Source organism: Alligator mississippiensis, chromosome 5, assembly GCF_030867095.1.
Source record: "Alligator mississippiensis isolate rAllMis1 chromosome 5, rAllMis1, whole genome shotgun sequence".
NCBI lineage: Eukaryota > Metazoa > Chordata > Crocodylia > Alligatoridae > Alligator > Alligator mississippiensis.
The window spans coordinates 62773037-62788886 of NC_081828.1; the positions used below are offsets into that span (position 1 = coordinate 62773037).

Here is a 15850-nt window from a genome sequence, read left to right on the forward strand (position 1 = left end):
TTGATTTGTAGAAATGGCAATATCAAATGTGAGTGAATTTTTTTTGTATCATCATAGGAATTCAATGGAAAGTTAATATTTATAGGGTTTACGGGTAAAACAGGAAAAATTATATGTACAGTAGACAAATATCAGCCCCACAAAAACAAAAAAACCCAGCCTCTTTCCACCCCCCACCCCAGGCATTTAAAGTTATATCTGTTACTTTTTATTTCATCCTTTCAGGGTTTCCAGTGGATTTAATGCTTTCTAACAGCTGGCATAGAAGTTCTGAGTTTCCATTGGTTCTCTCATTCCAGCAACCAGCAGCTCCTGAGGCTACATCTAAATGGACAAATGGTAAAGGTAATCAGATGTGACTCTGATATAGTGTTGCACAAGGTAAGCTAAGTGCATTTTCTTTATAAATGTAATATTTCCATAGATTGTGCAGGAAATAAGTACTTATTTTCCAATATATGTTTGCTATAAAAATGTAATACTGAGTGAAAAAATCCTTCATAATTCTGTTGGATGGAGTGAGAGTCAGTAACCTATTTCATGGAAAGGTGAATATCATTCTAAGTAAAAAAAAAGCAGTGTTAAAACTGGTAGTAGAAACAGAAACATATAATGTCAGAAAAAGAAAGTCATATCTTTCTTAACAGAATCTTTTTGTCTTAACTTACTGGGAATTACTCTTTCCAACTTTGTCTATTTAAAATGTTAAAGTAGTTTAGAAATAGTAAATTGACATAATTTAGGATGACCAAAATTTGAAATACCAAGGCCTGAATCAGCAAAAAGTTGAGCATGTGCTTAAGGATTTAACCACCTGGGAAAACTTGAGCATGTTTTTAAGTGTGTTTTTGAAGCAGGGCCTTTAAAGTGCAATATTTTTTTTTTTTTTCAGAATATTCCAGTCCATGGTTCGTTTTTTTTTGTAATGCTATTTCTTAGGAGTGTCTTTTCTCACAGCTCAGTTACTATGTATGTGTCCTTATTGGGAATTTGCTGAAGTTTGGTATTTAAATTTTCACAAACCAACACAGCCACAATCCCAGTTTGTGTCAAGGTGTTTGCACAGCATCCTCTATCCTGTTTGCCTTTGTGTGGATTATGTAGTCCTTTGAGAGAAACTGAAAAAAAAAGATATTTAGTAGTAATATATTCCACAGTAGTTCTGGATCCCATAATCTAGGCCTCCTAAGGGTGGTTTATCACCATGTAAGTATTAGAAGCTTTACATACATATTCCCCCTCCTTTAAAGTATGTCCTTGATATTTCTTGACCTCTCCTAGTGAGAGAGAGATATTGATATGTATTAAACAGGGGTATTCTGCCTTAAAATCAACTAAAAGACTTGATAGACTATCACGTCAAAAATGCAGAATTAGACTTGAAGTTTTGTCTTAGATAGACATGCTTATTACTTTAAGTAATAAGTACTTTTAGATTAAATACTGAAAGCAGTACTGGAATTAAGCTCTAGGTCAGAATATTTAATTTTTGTTACTAATTCATCTTCTCTTGCAAGATGGTTGTGTGGGGATACAGGAATGCTAGTTAATAGGGTTGTGCAAAGCTTCAGTTGCCAATTCAATATGAAGGAGATTCAGCCTGATTTGATGACCAAATCTTCAAATCCAGATTGAATCAGGAGACCCATTAAAAGGTCTGAATCAAATCCAAAGCCTCCGAATTGATTCAGAAAAGATGGCTGACCTGCCTGCCCCAGCATCCCAGCATGGGGCAGCTGCTACATGGGTGCCAGACAGGGGGGTGATCCCCGCTGCTCCCCACTGCCCCACGCTCCATAGAGGGGCTCTTCCATGAGTGCCCTGAAGCCCTGATCACTGTTGCTGCAGCCAGTAAATGCAGGGCTTTGTTTTTTTTAATTGCTGGGATGCTGGGGCTGGACAGGGCAGCCATTGGGGGTGGGTGCCAGGTGGGGCGGAGATCAGGAAATAGGAGCTGTGTGTGTCGTGGGGCTCTGCCACATGGCCCCAGAGCCTCCACAGCCCCTGATGCATCCTGTGAGTGCAGGGCTTTACTTTTCTTTTCTTTTCTTTTCTTTTCTTTTCTTTTCTTTTCTTTTCTTTGTGTTGGAAGGCTGGGCTGGGTGGAGAATGGGGCTGGACAGGGTAGCCATGGGGGCTTCTTCTGCAGCTCGCCCCACCCAGGGAGAGGCAGGAACAGCTGGAAGAGCCATGGGAGAACCTGAAGTTGCCCAGATGTCCCTGCATCTCTCCAGGAGATCCAAATCTTTGAATCAGCACTGAATCTCCAATTCTGATTCGGCCAAATTGAATAGAGACAGTGATTTGAATCACCAGATTGAATCACTCTCCTATGAATTGGTCAAATCTGAATCAAATACTTCCCTATTCACACAGGTCTACCAGTTAATCCCAGAAATTGGATCTGTTTTAGGCTGATCAATTCTGAGATCAGGCCCTTGATAAAGAGGCCGTGAACCACTTCCAAAATTGGTCCAAAATGAGATATACGGATTTTAGGCTTAAATTAGTATAATGTCTTAATACCTCATTATCTTTAAAATATTCATGTAGCCTCAGACCATCCCTGTGGGGTAAGGAAAAAGTATTATTCCCATTTTATATGTGAGAGAGAGAAAGAAAATGACCTACCAAAAATCCTCACAGAATTAACATTTGTAGAATCTGTAACCATAAAATATTGGACCATTCTTCTTACCATATAAATTAGCTCAATCCTCTAAAAGCCCTTAGGTTGCCCTACCTACTCTAGTGAGAAGGGGAAAGTGAGGTTGTGGGAGACGGAATAGCCCATCTTGGTCTGAGAGCTGAAGCTCATTTGGAGGGAACTGCTTTATGCTCAATTACTTGCATACTTGTGAGGGGGCTTCATTTAGGGATTCCTTTAGTTTCTCTATTACAAACTGATGGATACCTGCAGAGACCCATTCATCCCAGTGATATTTAGTCAAGGAGGCCCAGAAAATGACAAGGACCCAAAGGGCTATTTTTATACTGTATAATATCTGGCAGCCTCTGAGTTTGGGGCCTGAACTCAAAATTACAGATCAAAAACCCTGCTTGAGGCATAAGATATAATGTCACTCCAAATATTCCATATATTTTTCCAATATTAAATGAAGAAATAATTATACTTTAGAATTAAACTGAATGTTTTTTGGTACTTGATACAGATACAAAATTGAAAGTAATCATCTTCAGTCCTAGTTGAAATTCATGCTTTTCATGTGTCCAGCCTAGTTTTACTTTCACATTAGTTATGAAAGTCTAGAGGCAAAATGTGGTGTACCATATGTTCTGATCATTCCATACAGAAAAGCCACCAGAGAAATGTGGAAAATGTGTGTGAGTGGAAAACACCAGCATCTATCCCTCCTCTACCTGTGTTTTTTAGAACATACCGTCTTAGTAAAAGTATTTGTTACACCCAGAGTGCTGGTAAGCACTGTATAACTCATACATTTCTATAGGTACAATAGTGCTTTACCCACTGAACAAAGTGGGTATAGATCTTGGAATTTTGTTTTTTTTTTGACAAAATATTTGTGATTTGATTTGGTGCTTTATTGAAATCCTTTTGTATGAGACAGGCATTGTGAAAAGCTAAACCTAACCCATGTTCAGTGGATTTTGGAGATAGCGCTTTACAGCCCTGTTCTGTTGGAGCCCTTTTATCTGTACTGAAAGTGAGATATTTTAGACAAGTACTGCTTGCTCACTGAGTATCCACACGTATTTCTAAATGGTTATGAATAATTCATAAATGTACACAGCTACAGAAGAAGGCTCAAAAGAATAAGAGAAGGTCATTTTTTGTGCTTTTAAAAGTTATTTTTAACTGCATTTATCTCTCTTTTAACATACAACTATAAGAAGGAGGGCAGTTTCGGCTCTCTTGTATATGAGTTGAATGAGTACAGATTGCAGATGTTTTTCCTCTGAACTGCTAGACTCAATTTGGTATTCTTGAAAGGTTGACTTTTCTAAGTTATACTGGATCTCATTTTTCCACCTTTAAATATATGGTTATTATTTTTGACTAAGTGTTAGGTCTTTTTCATTGCTCTTTTCATTTGGTCATACACTGAAGGGTTTTGATTTGTATTTTAAGATCTTTTTAAATGTACTTAAAAGGAAAAAAAAAGGCCTTGCTTATAGTGTAATGAACTGAGAATAATGTGGGTTATAACTAAAACAATGTATTCTGTAAACATATAGAAGACTGGATTAAGGTTCCATGTATAGAAATCATCCGTGTATAGTGCCAAATACACTTGAAAATTGTACTGGTAAGGAAATCAAAGCCAAGTATGCATAACTTGATTTGTTTATGCCTCAGTCCCAAGCTCTGTTAACATAATTGACAGTGCCAGGAGAAGGAGGAGAATCTAGAATTTACCCAAACTTGTTATTTTTTAAATCCATATCTCTGTCTTATGGGAACATAGGTATACAATGGCTAAGTGCAGACATTAAAAAAGCCTGAGACTGAATTGATTCAATCTTTGCAAGTTAGTCTAACCTGTGTAGATTGAACCTATTTGCAAGTGAATAGACATTCACTTTTGATTTCAGAAATGCAGTCACATGCCTGCAGTATCTCAGGCTAGAAGCCGAGGTCAGGGAGTGGGGGTGCTACAACACGGTCTCCCTTTCCTTCCACAGCAGCCACAAGGCTGAAGGGAAGTTGAGCTGCAGAAAAGGAGGGGGATGGCCAGGCCCTGGCAGGACCCTGAGTATGATTGGGGAGGGGTTTAAATCCCCATTCTGGTGGGGTGTGCTTGGAGTGAGAAGGGGGAAGCAGCCCTTGCCAGGTTTGTCCCAGGGGGGAGGGAGGACATGGCCAGACACTGGCCAGGGCAGCACCTCAGGCAAAGTGGGGGATGAAGGGGGATTAAACCCCACCTCACCTTTCTCCCAGTGGCGTGGGAACCCCAGACAGGGTCTGCCCAGATTTCCTTCCCACTGGCTGCTATGTGGTAGGAGACATGGCCGGGGTGGAAAGCCAGGCAGACACCACTTGGGGTCCCCATACCACTGGGAGAGAGGGGAGTTTTATCCCTCTCCCTGCCCCCCCTCTACCTGTGGTACTGTCTGGGCTGTCTCTGGCCATGCCCCCCCACCACATGAGTGGCCAGTGGGACATAAAGTTCAGCAGACCCCAGATGGGGTCCCTGTGCCAGTAGGGGAGAAGAGAGACAGGGGAGTTTAATCTCCCTCGCTGCCTCTCCTCTGCCTGAGGCACTGCTTGGGCTGACTCTGGCCATGCCTTGCACTGTGTGATCAGCCAGTGGGGTGGAAAGCCAGGTAGACCCCAGTCCTTGTGCCACTGGAAGAGAGAGGAGATGCGGGGTTTACTCCCTTTCCTCTCCCCACCTTCACCTGAGGCTGCTGCCTGGGTGGGCTCTGGCCACACCTCTGCTGCTACAGCAGTAAGCAGGGAGGAAAGCTGGGCAGACCTGGGGTGGGGTCCTGTATGCATGGGAGAAGGGAGGCAGGGGGGTTTCATCCCCTCCATCCCCCTGAGCCTGCTGTCCACACCCCTCACCCACTCCCAACGCTGCTCCTTCCACTCCAGTGGGGAAAAGTCTGGCAGGGGCTGTGCGCCAGCCAGGTTTCCCACCCCCTAGTCAGCCAGCTCTCACTGCTGCAGCTAGGGAGCAGAGGGTTGGGGCCAACTCTGCTCTGCTTGAGCAGACAGCACATCCCAGTCCAGCCCAGGGATGCAAAGCTTCCTGGTATGCTGGGGGACTGTGACTTAACTTGAACCAGGGGTCAGGGACAGAAGTTCCATAAACTGATTATACCTAAATCAGTTAAGTCTGATATTGCATTCAATGAGGTTTATCTTAAACCAGCTTTGGCCATTTTGAAACCAGTTGATGTGCACTGAGGTTTTGTTCTGTTACTGGATTAAACTGTTTTTTGATCTCTTAAATTGGTGTATTTGTAATGTCTGTCCCTAGCCAGAGACAGACTTGATATACATCTTTTTATATCAAATGTTCCAGATATGGAAGAGGCAGGGCCAGCACAGTAACCAGGAGTATATGGTGGCCAAAGCAGAATGCTTAGGCCTTGCTTTTTACAGTTTTCCTGGAAGACTCAGCTTCTTCCACAGAATAGTGCTATGGGTTAGGGGTGTACAAAATGGGCCCTATTCAATTCGGATTCAGCATGAATTGGGGACAGTAACTGTCCCTGATTCGATTTGGCCAACTCTGAAGGTTCAATGCTGATTTGGGAAATCAGTGATTCGGACACAGGCACAGCTTTAAAAGTTTTTTTCTACATACCTTGAGGTAGGAGGTGTGGCTTGTGATTGCTGCAGTGCTGGAGTGTCCCACAGGAGAATGAGGGGCTCTCCAGTGTGCTCGGCAGTGAACCCAGAAGTGGACCAGATTGGCTGCTGGGGAACCCTGGGTGCCTCCCCCCCCCCCCCCCCGACCCAGGAATCACCAGTCACCAAGCCAGGGGGGAGGTGGTATAGGGGCTCCCCTTGTGTGCTCCCTGATGGACCAGGAAGTGGACTGGAAGTACTTCTGGTCCACTTCCAGGTCTGCTGCCAAGCCCCCTGTACTTCTGTGAGATACTGGATCTGCCCCAGCACTGCAGTGTTCAGAGCCCCTGCTACCTAGAGGTATGTAGAAAAATCATTTAAAGCTGTATCTAAGTCTGAATTCCCATATCTTTCTGAAGCTGTCCGGATTGATTTGGAGGGTTCCAAATTGATTCGAAGAGATTAAAGGGTCCTCTGATTCGATTAGGATTTGGAGATTTGGCCATCAAATCAGGCTGGATCTCCACCAAATCAAATTAGGGACTGAAGCTTCACACAGCCCTAGTATGTGTATATTTAATCGCACAGGAAGCTGAGATCATCTCAGAATATTCTCTTCACACTTATTACTTCATACATAATGTCTAAGAGTAATGACAGTATGTCTGCCCCGCCATGCCCCTCCTCTCTCCCCCCACAGCCTATAGTTCCTCTGGTAGGACTTTTAGAAAATAACAAGGCTTTCAAGCATACTCTCAGTTATTGTCCTTTACTTTGCATTTCCATGCTTTATGTGGCTTAATCTAAAGCCATTAATGCTTCATGAATATGTTTTTTGTTTCAGGGCTGTTCTTATTAAGTATTATTTATCCTGAAAACTTCCTGCTACGTTTTCTAGCACTTCTGCTCATGAAGAGCTAATCACAAATCTTCAGGTTCACTAGGTCCCTGAGTAGGCCATACGTATCTCTTTAAATACTTAATCATGAACATCTGTGTTCAGGTATTTAGGTAGATAATGCTGGTTGATGAGATCCATTTATTAAGCACTATGAGGATGTTAACAATAATTACACTCTCCATGCTAATGTACCATACTCCAAGTAAAAATAGAACATTCATGTTTGGTTGATGTTTAAATAATTTCATTATCAAGAAGAATAATAGGATTGACATTGACAACTTCCCTAATTACTGCATTTGACAGAAAGCCAATGCTAATTAGAATTACAAATTTCAAAAATTTTATTACACTGTTTGTAATCAGCATAACATGCCTTGGTAGAAGCACAGTTTGAATGTCTACTCTGTTGCCATTTTAATTGTTGCAGTTATAAGAGAAAAAAGAATTATCTGTATTCTTTTTTTAATTGAGTTGTGAATTATATAGTTCAGAAATAGTGTTTTCAGATAGAGATTCCTGCTGTCTTAAAAAGTATTTTAAAATAGAAGGGATTCCATAAATCAATATTTTAACGCTTCCGCTAGGGCTATTATATCAACATTTATAAACTGAGTATTAGCTGAGTGCAGCAGTGACCCATATACTATCTCATTCTCTATGGATGACACTGAATATAGATGGCTGAATATGGATGATACTGAATAAAGGCACTTAAGCATATTAAAAATATAAAACATCATGATTTTGTATTTGTGTCCAAGGAGAGACGAGCATAATTGCAAGAGATCTGTCAGAGATCCTCTAGTTGCCTTCCTGCAGAGCTGGTGGTAACAAGACTAGAAATACCCTAGATTTCTTTATCTTTCACACTTGCTTCCAATTGCACTCTGAGCCATCAGAACAAAAGTGTCCAGGGCAGAAAGAACATTAAAACCTTTTCTATCCCCAAAGTAGATGGCCCTTAAAAAGGAAAGGGGAATCTATTGGTGCCCAGTGGAGGAAAATATTTATGTCTGGTGTCAGTGTGCAGCCCTTCAAGACTGAACTGTAGGGAGCACTTACGGATTTCAATGCGATTCTTCAGACATGTCACTCTTTAGAGTAGTAGGTCTTGAGGTTGCCATTTTGAAAGCTTGTTATTGTTTTTAAGTCTATAAAAAGTAATGGTGGGAATGGGGAATGGAACTCAACAGTGGTTGTGTAGAAAGAAATAATATTTAATCTAAGAAAAGATTTTAGTTCACGGTTAAATTCAGTGCTCATGGCTAGAGCCTCTGCCTGTAATGGTACAAATCCAGTGCATCCCAGCATTGGCAAAAGTCCATATGTATAGCTTGAACAGATTGCTAAATCTACAGATACAGTGGAATACATTCTACAGATAAGGATGCAAAACTGAAATGGTTGTAACAAGCTACTGTTCTTCCTCAGATTGGAAGAATGTATTTTTGAGCCAACATAGAATTTGTGCTCAAAGTTTGTGTGTGGTATCTGGTGTCCCTGTGGAGCCCTCCAAACATGAGCTGTAAGGGAACACTTATGTATAGCCCTTTGGATCTGAATCTGTGGCTTAAGTTATGGTTACATCCTTTAAAGGAAAACAGATAATTTTTATCTCTTTCACTATATTATAGGACCATTTATGTTTTTTCCTGTGCAAGTTTAAGTCTAATTGTGCTGCCTTCATCTATCACAATCTATTTCCTCACTTGTCACAGTCTACTTTCTATTTAACCCCTCTTCAGAGTAGAAATAATCTGCGCTACCTAGTGCAGCTGCACAGATCAACATGTCAAGGAATGGAGCCAGAGCTTTGCTATCACCTACTACTTCATGCTCACATCTCTCCCATTGGGCTCATTCTCCCCTCTGTGCTTCTACCTGTGTTTCTGCACAGAAGTGGATCTGGTAGGGAGGAAGGGGTGGTGGGTTTTGTGGTGCAGTCACATCCCCTATTGATTCCTGCTCCGCTCAAAGTTTAAAACAAACTGGGTGGCAGTGTCAGCCACATTTCCAGTCAGGTAGAGTTGAAGGAATCAACTGATTTAATGGGGCTTATTATAATTTACTTCTACTTCATTCCTGCTAATCTCTTCATGCCATGGGGGTTAGCAACCTTTGAACTTCCACTGATCAAGCTATCCTTTTTTCTACAATTATCCTGGTAATGTTTCTCTGCTCACCTCTTAGGGTGTCCAATAAAGGTGTTCCACTACTAGGAACCTGTAGTGGGTAGCTTTGTTCCTAGGGGAAATGAAACTCAAAACAAATTAGATATAGGGTGAGAAGGGTAGGGCTGAAGGCAGGCCCAGTAGTGTGTGGTCATAGTAGCACAGCACAGTGGTTAGAGGCAAAATTCCCTCCAAGGTGTGTGCGTGCATGGCTGCACACAATTAAAAATCTTGCCACACACTAACTTATTAATGCCACACACCCACCTGGAGAGGAGCTCGGTGCGGAGTGTGGCGAAAGCACCGGGGCCAGCACGGGACACTTACCAGAGGTAAGCTCAGGCAGCAGCACCTCCCTGAAGCAAGGCGGGGGTGGGGGCTGGAGCTGGGGCAGAGTGCCTCCTGGCTATGTGCCTCCACGCTCCCCAAGGTGAGGTGGGGACAGAGGCTGGGGCTCTGGGCTGGCACTGGGGAACTACTCCACTCCCCAGCCCTGATGCCATGTGCCTCCTTGCTCCCCAAGGTGAGGTGAGGTGAGGTGGGGGCTGGGGCTGGGGTCTGGTGAGGGCTCTGGCTGCAGCCTGCAGCAGTGGCAGCTGCTCTGCCTGGAAGCTATGCATACTGGCTGGGGCCGGAGTCCTCCCGCTGGTGAACGTGGCAGCATATCACACTGTCTTGCGGGGAATGGGCTGGGCTCGGCCACATGTGGAGCATAGCATCCCCTTTGGGCTCCAGGCCCCTGACCTTGTTCCACATGTCATCCAGGTTCCCTGGGGTCCCTGGCCCAGGCAAGGCTGATCACCCTCCACTACAGTCCCAGGGTCCCTGACCCTTATAGTGCCCCTCAAGCACCTGTGGTTTCTGAAGCAACACGTGCCGAAAGGGGGAGGTGGGACCTAAGCGGTGCACTCACAGACTGCTACATCTTAGGGGGAACATTGATTAGAGGCAGGAGAGAATTTTAGAGGTGAGGCAAAGAGGTGAATTACTGCAGTGAACCTTTCCTGGGTTACACATTGCAACAGATGCTGGAGGCTATAAGAGGCTGAACTAGCCATGCAATCGGGGTAGCATAAAGCCAGGCATGGGCAGACCCAGAAACATTTGCCTCCTTGGTTAGGGGTGCGCAAGTGGGAGTCCTCCTCTGGCCCCAACTGTTTATTTCTGCATGTTGAGGGTAAAGGGCAATGGAAGCTAGATGTGGAAATGTTGTAGGGAGGGAGAACAGTGGGGGCGAGCCTTTACAGCCCTGCCCCCACCTGTCCCATGTTTGGGGGTCATGAGGGGTGGGGAGAACCATTTGGGAGGGGGTCTGAAGAAAGGGACTCCTGGGGACTGTGAGGGGCTAGATGGGGAGGTCACAGGCACTAAAGGGCCTTTGGGGGAAGGGGTGGTATAAACTTGTGTGATAGAAGGGTATGGACTGAAAAGGGACTGGGGTGTTATGGGCATAGGTGGATGGTGGGGGTATAATGGCCTGCAGTGAGGTTTGAATGTGCAGACAAGCAGATGAGGACTCAGTGGAGTGTGAGTGGTATAGTTAGAGGTCAGAGAGGGTTGGGGCATGAGAGGGACAAGTCTGTGCAGGGTTCAGTGGATTCATGGAGAGAATGAGGAGGAAGGGTAGGACTCAGCAGGGCATTAGGGAAATCATGAGGTCTGATGGGTTTGGGCATAATGGGATTGTGCTGAGCGTGGGATATATGTGGTATAACAGGGGGCACAAGGGGCATTTGATATGGAAGGGTCAATGCACTGGCAGTGAGGGGCAAACTGGGGCCCTGGTTGAGTGTCTGGGGGACTTGCATGTTGGGGTTCAGGAAGCATCTCTGTCTGTGGTCAGGTTGGCCCCAGGTTGCCTGTTCCACCCCGGTGCTGATAGTCAACGTCTCGCAAATGCAGTTATATTTCTTTTTGCTTGGATCTTAAATAGAATAATAAAGCCCTAGGTCCCTAACATATTAGTAAAGTTTGTAGTTTTTTTTTAATTGGGTGGGAAAATATGCATTGGGTTATGTGATGATGCATCCCCATCCCCCTGTGCCCCACTTTTCAAAATCCTAGATTTATCCATGCTCCAGCATGGATATGTCACATAAATGATGTGATACAATTTGTCTCCGTGATAATGACAGTAAAGAGCTTATTTGGAGTTCATCAGCAATGTTTAGGTAATATAATGTGTGTCATTTCATATTGGTTAATTGGATTATTTTGAAATGGCTCCTTTCTCTTATTTTGTTGAGATTAGAATTTCAATTCCAGTGGAAAATAAAGGTGGAAAACAAACATTGTAAAGGACAAAAAGGAGAGCGAATGAACTGAAGGAAAATGTAGCTTTATTACCGCAGCTTTGTATAGACATAAAACATTTTTTTATTCAAGGAAATGTAAGCCAGTTCTATTGCCTATATTTCCATTAATATTATTATTGCAACAAATCAATGTAAACAAGATCTGTTTTTAGTGACCTATTCTTCTCTTAGATGATATGTGCTTCAGTTTCATTGTTTATTTGTTCAATGAATAATTTAAAGCTCTGTCTGTGCTGTGTGTATAGCACCTTTATATACACATTAAAACATTTGCCTTTTCATATCATTAAAAGAGAAGAGAATGAGCATTTACAAAAGTCAAGAATATAATTATAGATGCTAGATCTCTCTTCTGAAAAGAAAATAAAAGAATTCAGACTATACTTTAGCACACTTAATTGTTTTAAATCAACAATAATTTTAGGAGCCTTTTAATGTCTGATTAGGAATATGCTTCTCAGCCAGTAGTGGAGATTTAACGTTTCCTCAGAATTTCCAAAATGCAGCCTCTGTGCAGTGAATTTAAATTTGAAACCTAACTCTTCTAAGATGAAATCCACTAAGAGGAAGGATCAGAAAATGTCTTTAAGTGAAAGTAACTCTGTACCCTTCTCTAAATCTCCATCATCTCATCACAGAAATTCTGAGAAAACAAATCTGATGCTGTTGAAGCTCTGAAATCCTGATACAACTGAATTGTTACATTCAACCCTTTTAACAAATCTGAATATTCTGTCTTTTTACAAACCAAGGGACAAATGCTTTGCTCAGCTTCATTGACTTCAGTGAAGCTTAAAATTGGCTCAGCTCTCCTGACCTCAAGAATGCTGGACCCATTTACACCATCCAATATTTTAGCTCTAAAGCTTCAGCATCCCTATTCCTTGTGCAGAAGATCAAATTGTCATTTCTAGAAGATGATGTGCACAGTACAAGAGATGAACAAGCAGGGTGTAAGACAAAGATTAAATAAGACCATCTGGAATATTTATATCTTCATTTATTTATTCTTTGGCAAATGGCTACTACTACTTTCGTTAGTGTAGTCTTAAAGAGCCACAATGTTTCCTCAACTGTGTGGTATCTACTAGAGGGGGAAGCTGGTGGGAAATAATTGAGTTTACAATAGTAAAGTACAAATACTGATTAGGAAAATCTACATGATTAATTAAATTGATTTTTTTACCCTTTTTAATACAATCACTAAAGAAAGGATTAGTTTGTTGGACAAGTGTGCAAAGGAAATGGGAACACAGTATATGGACCTTCAAATTCCAGAAAAAGAAAAATGATTTTTTTTTAAATCACAGCATGCTAATCTCTTTTCTGTGATGACTGCTTCATCTCTAGATAGCATGGCAAACACAAAAACCATGCTGTGTTTAGCTCCTCTGCCTTTGTAAGACGATTACCAGCATGAGTGTGAGTTACTATTTCTGGGGAAAAATGGTCATTCCTCAGACCTAGGGTAGTGCAACTTCATGGAACTGAGTAGAAGGGAACAGCATGCTACCGAGTAGTGGCCCCCTGCCCTCCAGCTCTTCTACCATCCCTGTCTATATTAACAGAGTGGATCATATAAGAAAAATGATAAAGGTTATCAAATGTTAGTAATGTTTACGAAAAAAGATTGACCCTTCTGTGGGTAGTATTATGGAGCATGCAACTTTTATAGGACACCCATGCCTAGTGCTCCTTTTAAAGGAGAAATTAGGTGTCTGGTTCAGGTTAAAGGTCATGTACTGTGTCTCCAGGAGAAGTGTATTAAGAAAAGGAAGCAATTAATTTTGTGCCCATCTTTAAGAAGTGGGGGAAAGAGGACCCGGGCACCTATAGGCCAATTAGCCTAACTTCTATAACAGGGAAAGTCCTGGAAAAATTCATTAAGGAATCTATATGTGATATGCTTGCAGAAGGTAGGATTTTGAATGACAGCCAGCATGGCTTCATTGCAGGCAGATGTTGTCTTACCATCTCATCTCCTTCTATGACCAGGTAACCTGCCACCTGGATAAGGGAAAGGAGGTCAACATTGTATATCTAGACTTTGAAAAGGCCTTTTATCTGGTATCCCATGATGTTCTCAAGGGAAAATTGGAGGATTGAGGGCATAACTACTTGACAGTAATATGGTTTGGAAGCTGACTGCAGGGTAGGACCCAGAGAGTTTTAATGAATGGACCTGTATTGTCCTGGTGAGAAGTGGCCCTCCGGGGTCTGTGCTTGGTCCAGGGCTTTTCAACATTTTTATCAATGATTTGGATGTGGGGGTGAAGAGCCCACTGGCCAAGTTCATGGATGACACCAAGTTATGGGGGAGCATGGTCACGCTTGAAAATAGGCTGCAGATACAGGTGGACCTAGACAGGCTGGCAAGGTGGGTGGATCAGGCCCAGATGAAGTTCAACATTGAGAAGTATAACATGCTTCATCTGGGGACAAACAATCCCCAACATACTTACAGGCTTGGTGGCACCAAACTGACTAGCACCACAACTGTAAAGTACCTAGGGGTAATAATAGACCATAGTATGAACATGAGTCATCAGTGCGATGATGTAGGTATCAGGGCAAACAATACTCTGGCATGCATTGACTGATGCATCTCAAGCAAAACCAAGGAAGTGATTCTTCTGCCTTACTTAGCATTGGTGAGACTGCAGCTGGAATACTGCATCCAGTTCTGGGCACTGCACTTCAACAAGGATGTGGAAAACCTTGAGAGAGTCTGGAAAAGAGCCACGCAGAGATTTGCAAGGCAAGCCATATGAGGAAAGGCTGAGGGACTTCGGTCTCTTCAGCCTAAAAAAGAGAAGGCTGAGAAGAGACTTGGTAGCAGCTTACCACTACATCAGGAGAATACATCAAGGGCTCGGTGAACAACTGTTCGCCAGGGCACCCTTGGGGAAACCAGGACTAATGGCCACAAACTCCTGGAAGACTGTTTCAGGCGTAACACTAGGAAAAATTTCTTCACAGTTAGAGTGTCCAGACTGTAGAATAAACTCCCTCCAGAGGTGGTGCAATCACCTACCCTGGAGATCTTCTAGAAGAGACTGGACGGTCACCTCACTGGGATCACCTGATCCCAGTTGTCTTTCCTGCCTAGTGCAGGGGGGCTGGACCTAATGATCTTGCGAGGTCCCTTCCAACCCCTTAGAATCTATGAATGACTGGCTATGGCAGCAATAGAAAGCTATTTCTGTATTTGGACTGAGATGTAACCACTAGTAGTGTCATTGTAGAATCGCTATTCTTAAAGGATGAAGAGGGGCCGGTGTCAAATTAACAAGCAGTTTTGAATATGTATGGTTTTGGATGCATAGTTCAGTTTTTCACAGTTTGGAGATACTAAATGCTGAAGTACTGTGCCCTTTTATTTTTTTTATAATCAGCTATGTCTCTCTTTTGGAGAGAAGCTCTGTACCTTAGCTCTTGTCTCTCATGACATATGTTATATGATTCCTGGGTCCATGGCACACAGTGTCAGTTTATGTATTTTTTACACTCTAGTTCCAGGATGTTGACTTATTATTTTCTCAGAAGTTGAAACTACTGAACAGCATCTAGAATTCAGACTAAGTTCATGGAGCTAATTTTTATAGCTGAATTTTTCCAACTGATGTTGGAAATAGTAATATAGTACTCTGCCAAGCATATGTGATCCTTATATAAACTTGCCGTATTGTCTCTTTCTTTGTTCATTAAAAATATAATTAAAAAGATTAATAGAAGGTGCAATCTTGGGATTATGGCAATATGAAGCAGATCATTTAAATAACCTCCTTAACATTGTCCATTTTATAGTGTGTTCATAAAACAAATATGGTTAGTGGCATTTTTAGTAGTCTTCATCACAGGCACCTAGGAAATAATGTAAACTTTGTTTAATCTTTCCTCATGAAAAGGTGTAGTGCAGGCCATTTGTTGTTGTTGTTGTTTGTCCTTCAAATTCAAAGTTGCCTATGACATCACTGGTTGGTTTGGTTTCTGTGAAAACATGAGTGGCTGATCTTTTGCACGCTGAACAAAAGATGCTGCTTTGGGTTGCTTGACCAACAGCAGACATGTTGCTGTTGTGATCTTTATGCTGTTTTCACTCCTGCCCTGCCTCAGTAGTTGTCCTTTGCTCATACACTGTAGCTCCAGTATGGATGAGGCATTGCCAGGTGGAATGATC

General features: G+C 42.5%; 1 protein-coding gene across 1 annotated transcript in view; it reads left to right on the top strand.

The window, feature by feature from the left end:
- The first annotated feature begins 229 nt into the window (after window positions 1-229).
- The window catches only part of LOC132250821 (protein NYNRIN-like), a 98421-nt gene continuing 82800 nt past the window's right edge, over window positions 230-15850 (top strand). Inside the window, exon 1 of the mRNA XM_059728412.1 lies at window positions 230-381. The gene's annotated coding sequence lies outside the window, so the exon portion shown is untranslated. The remainder of the gene's footprint in view (window positions 382-15850) is intronic.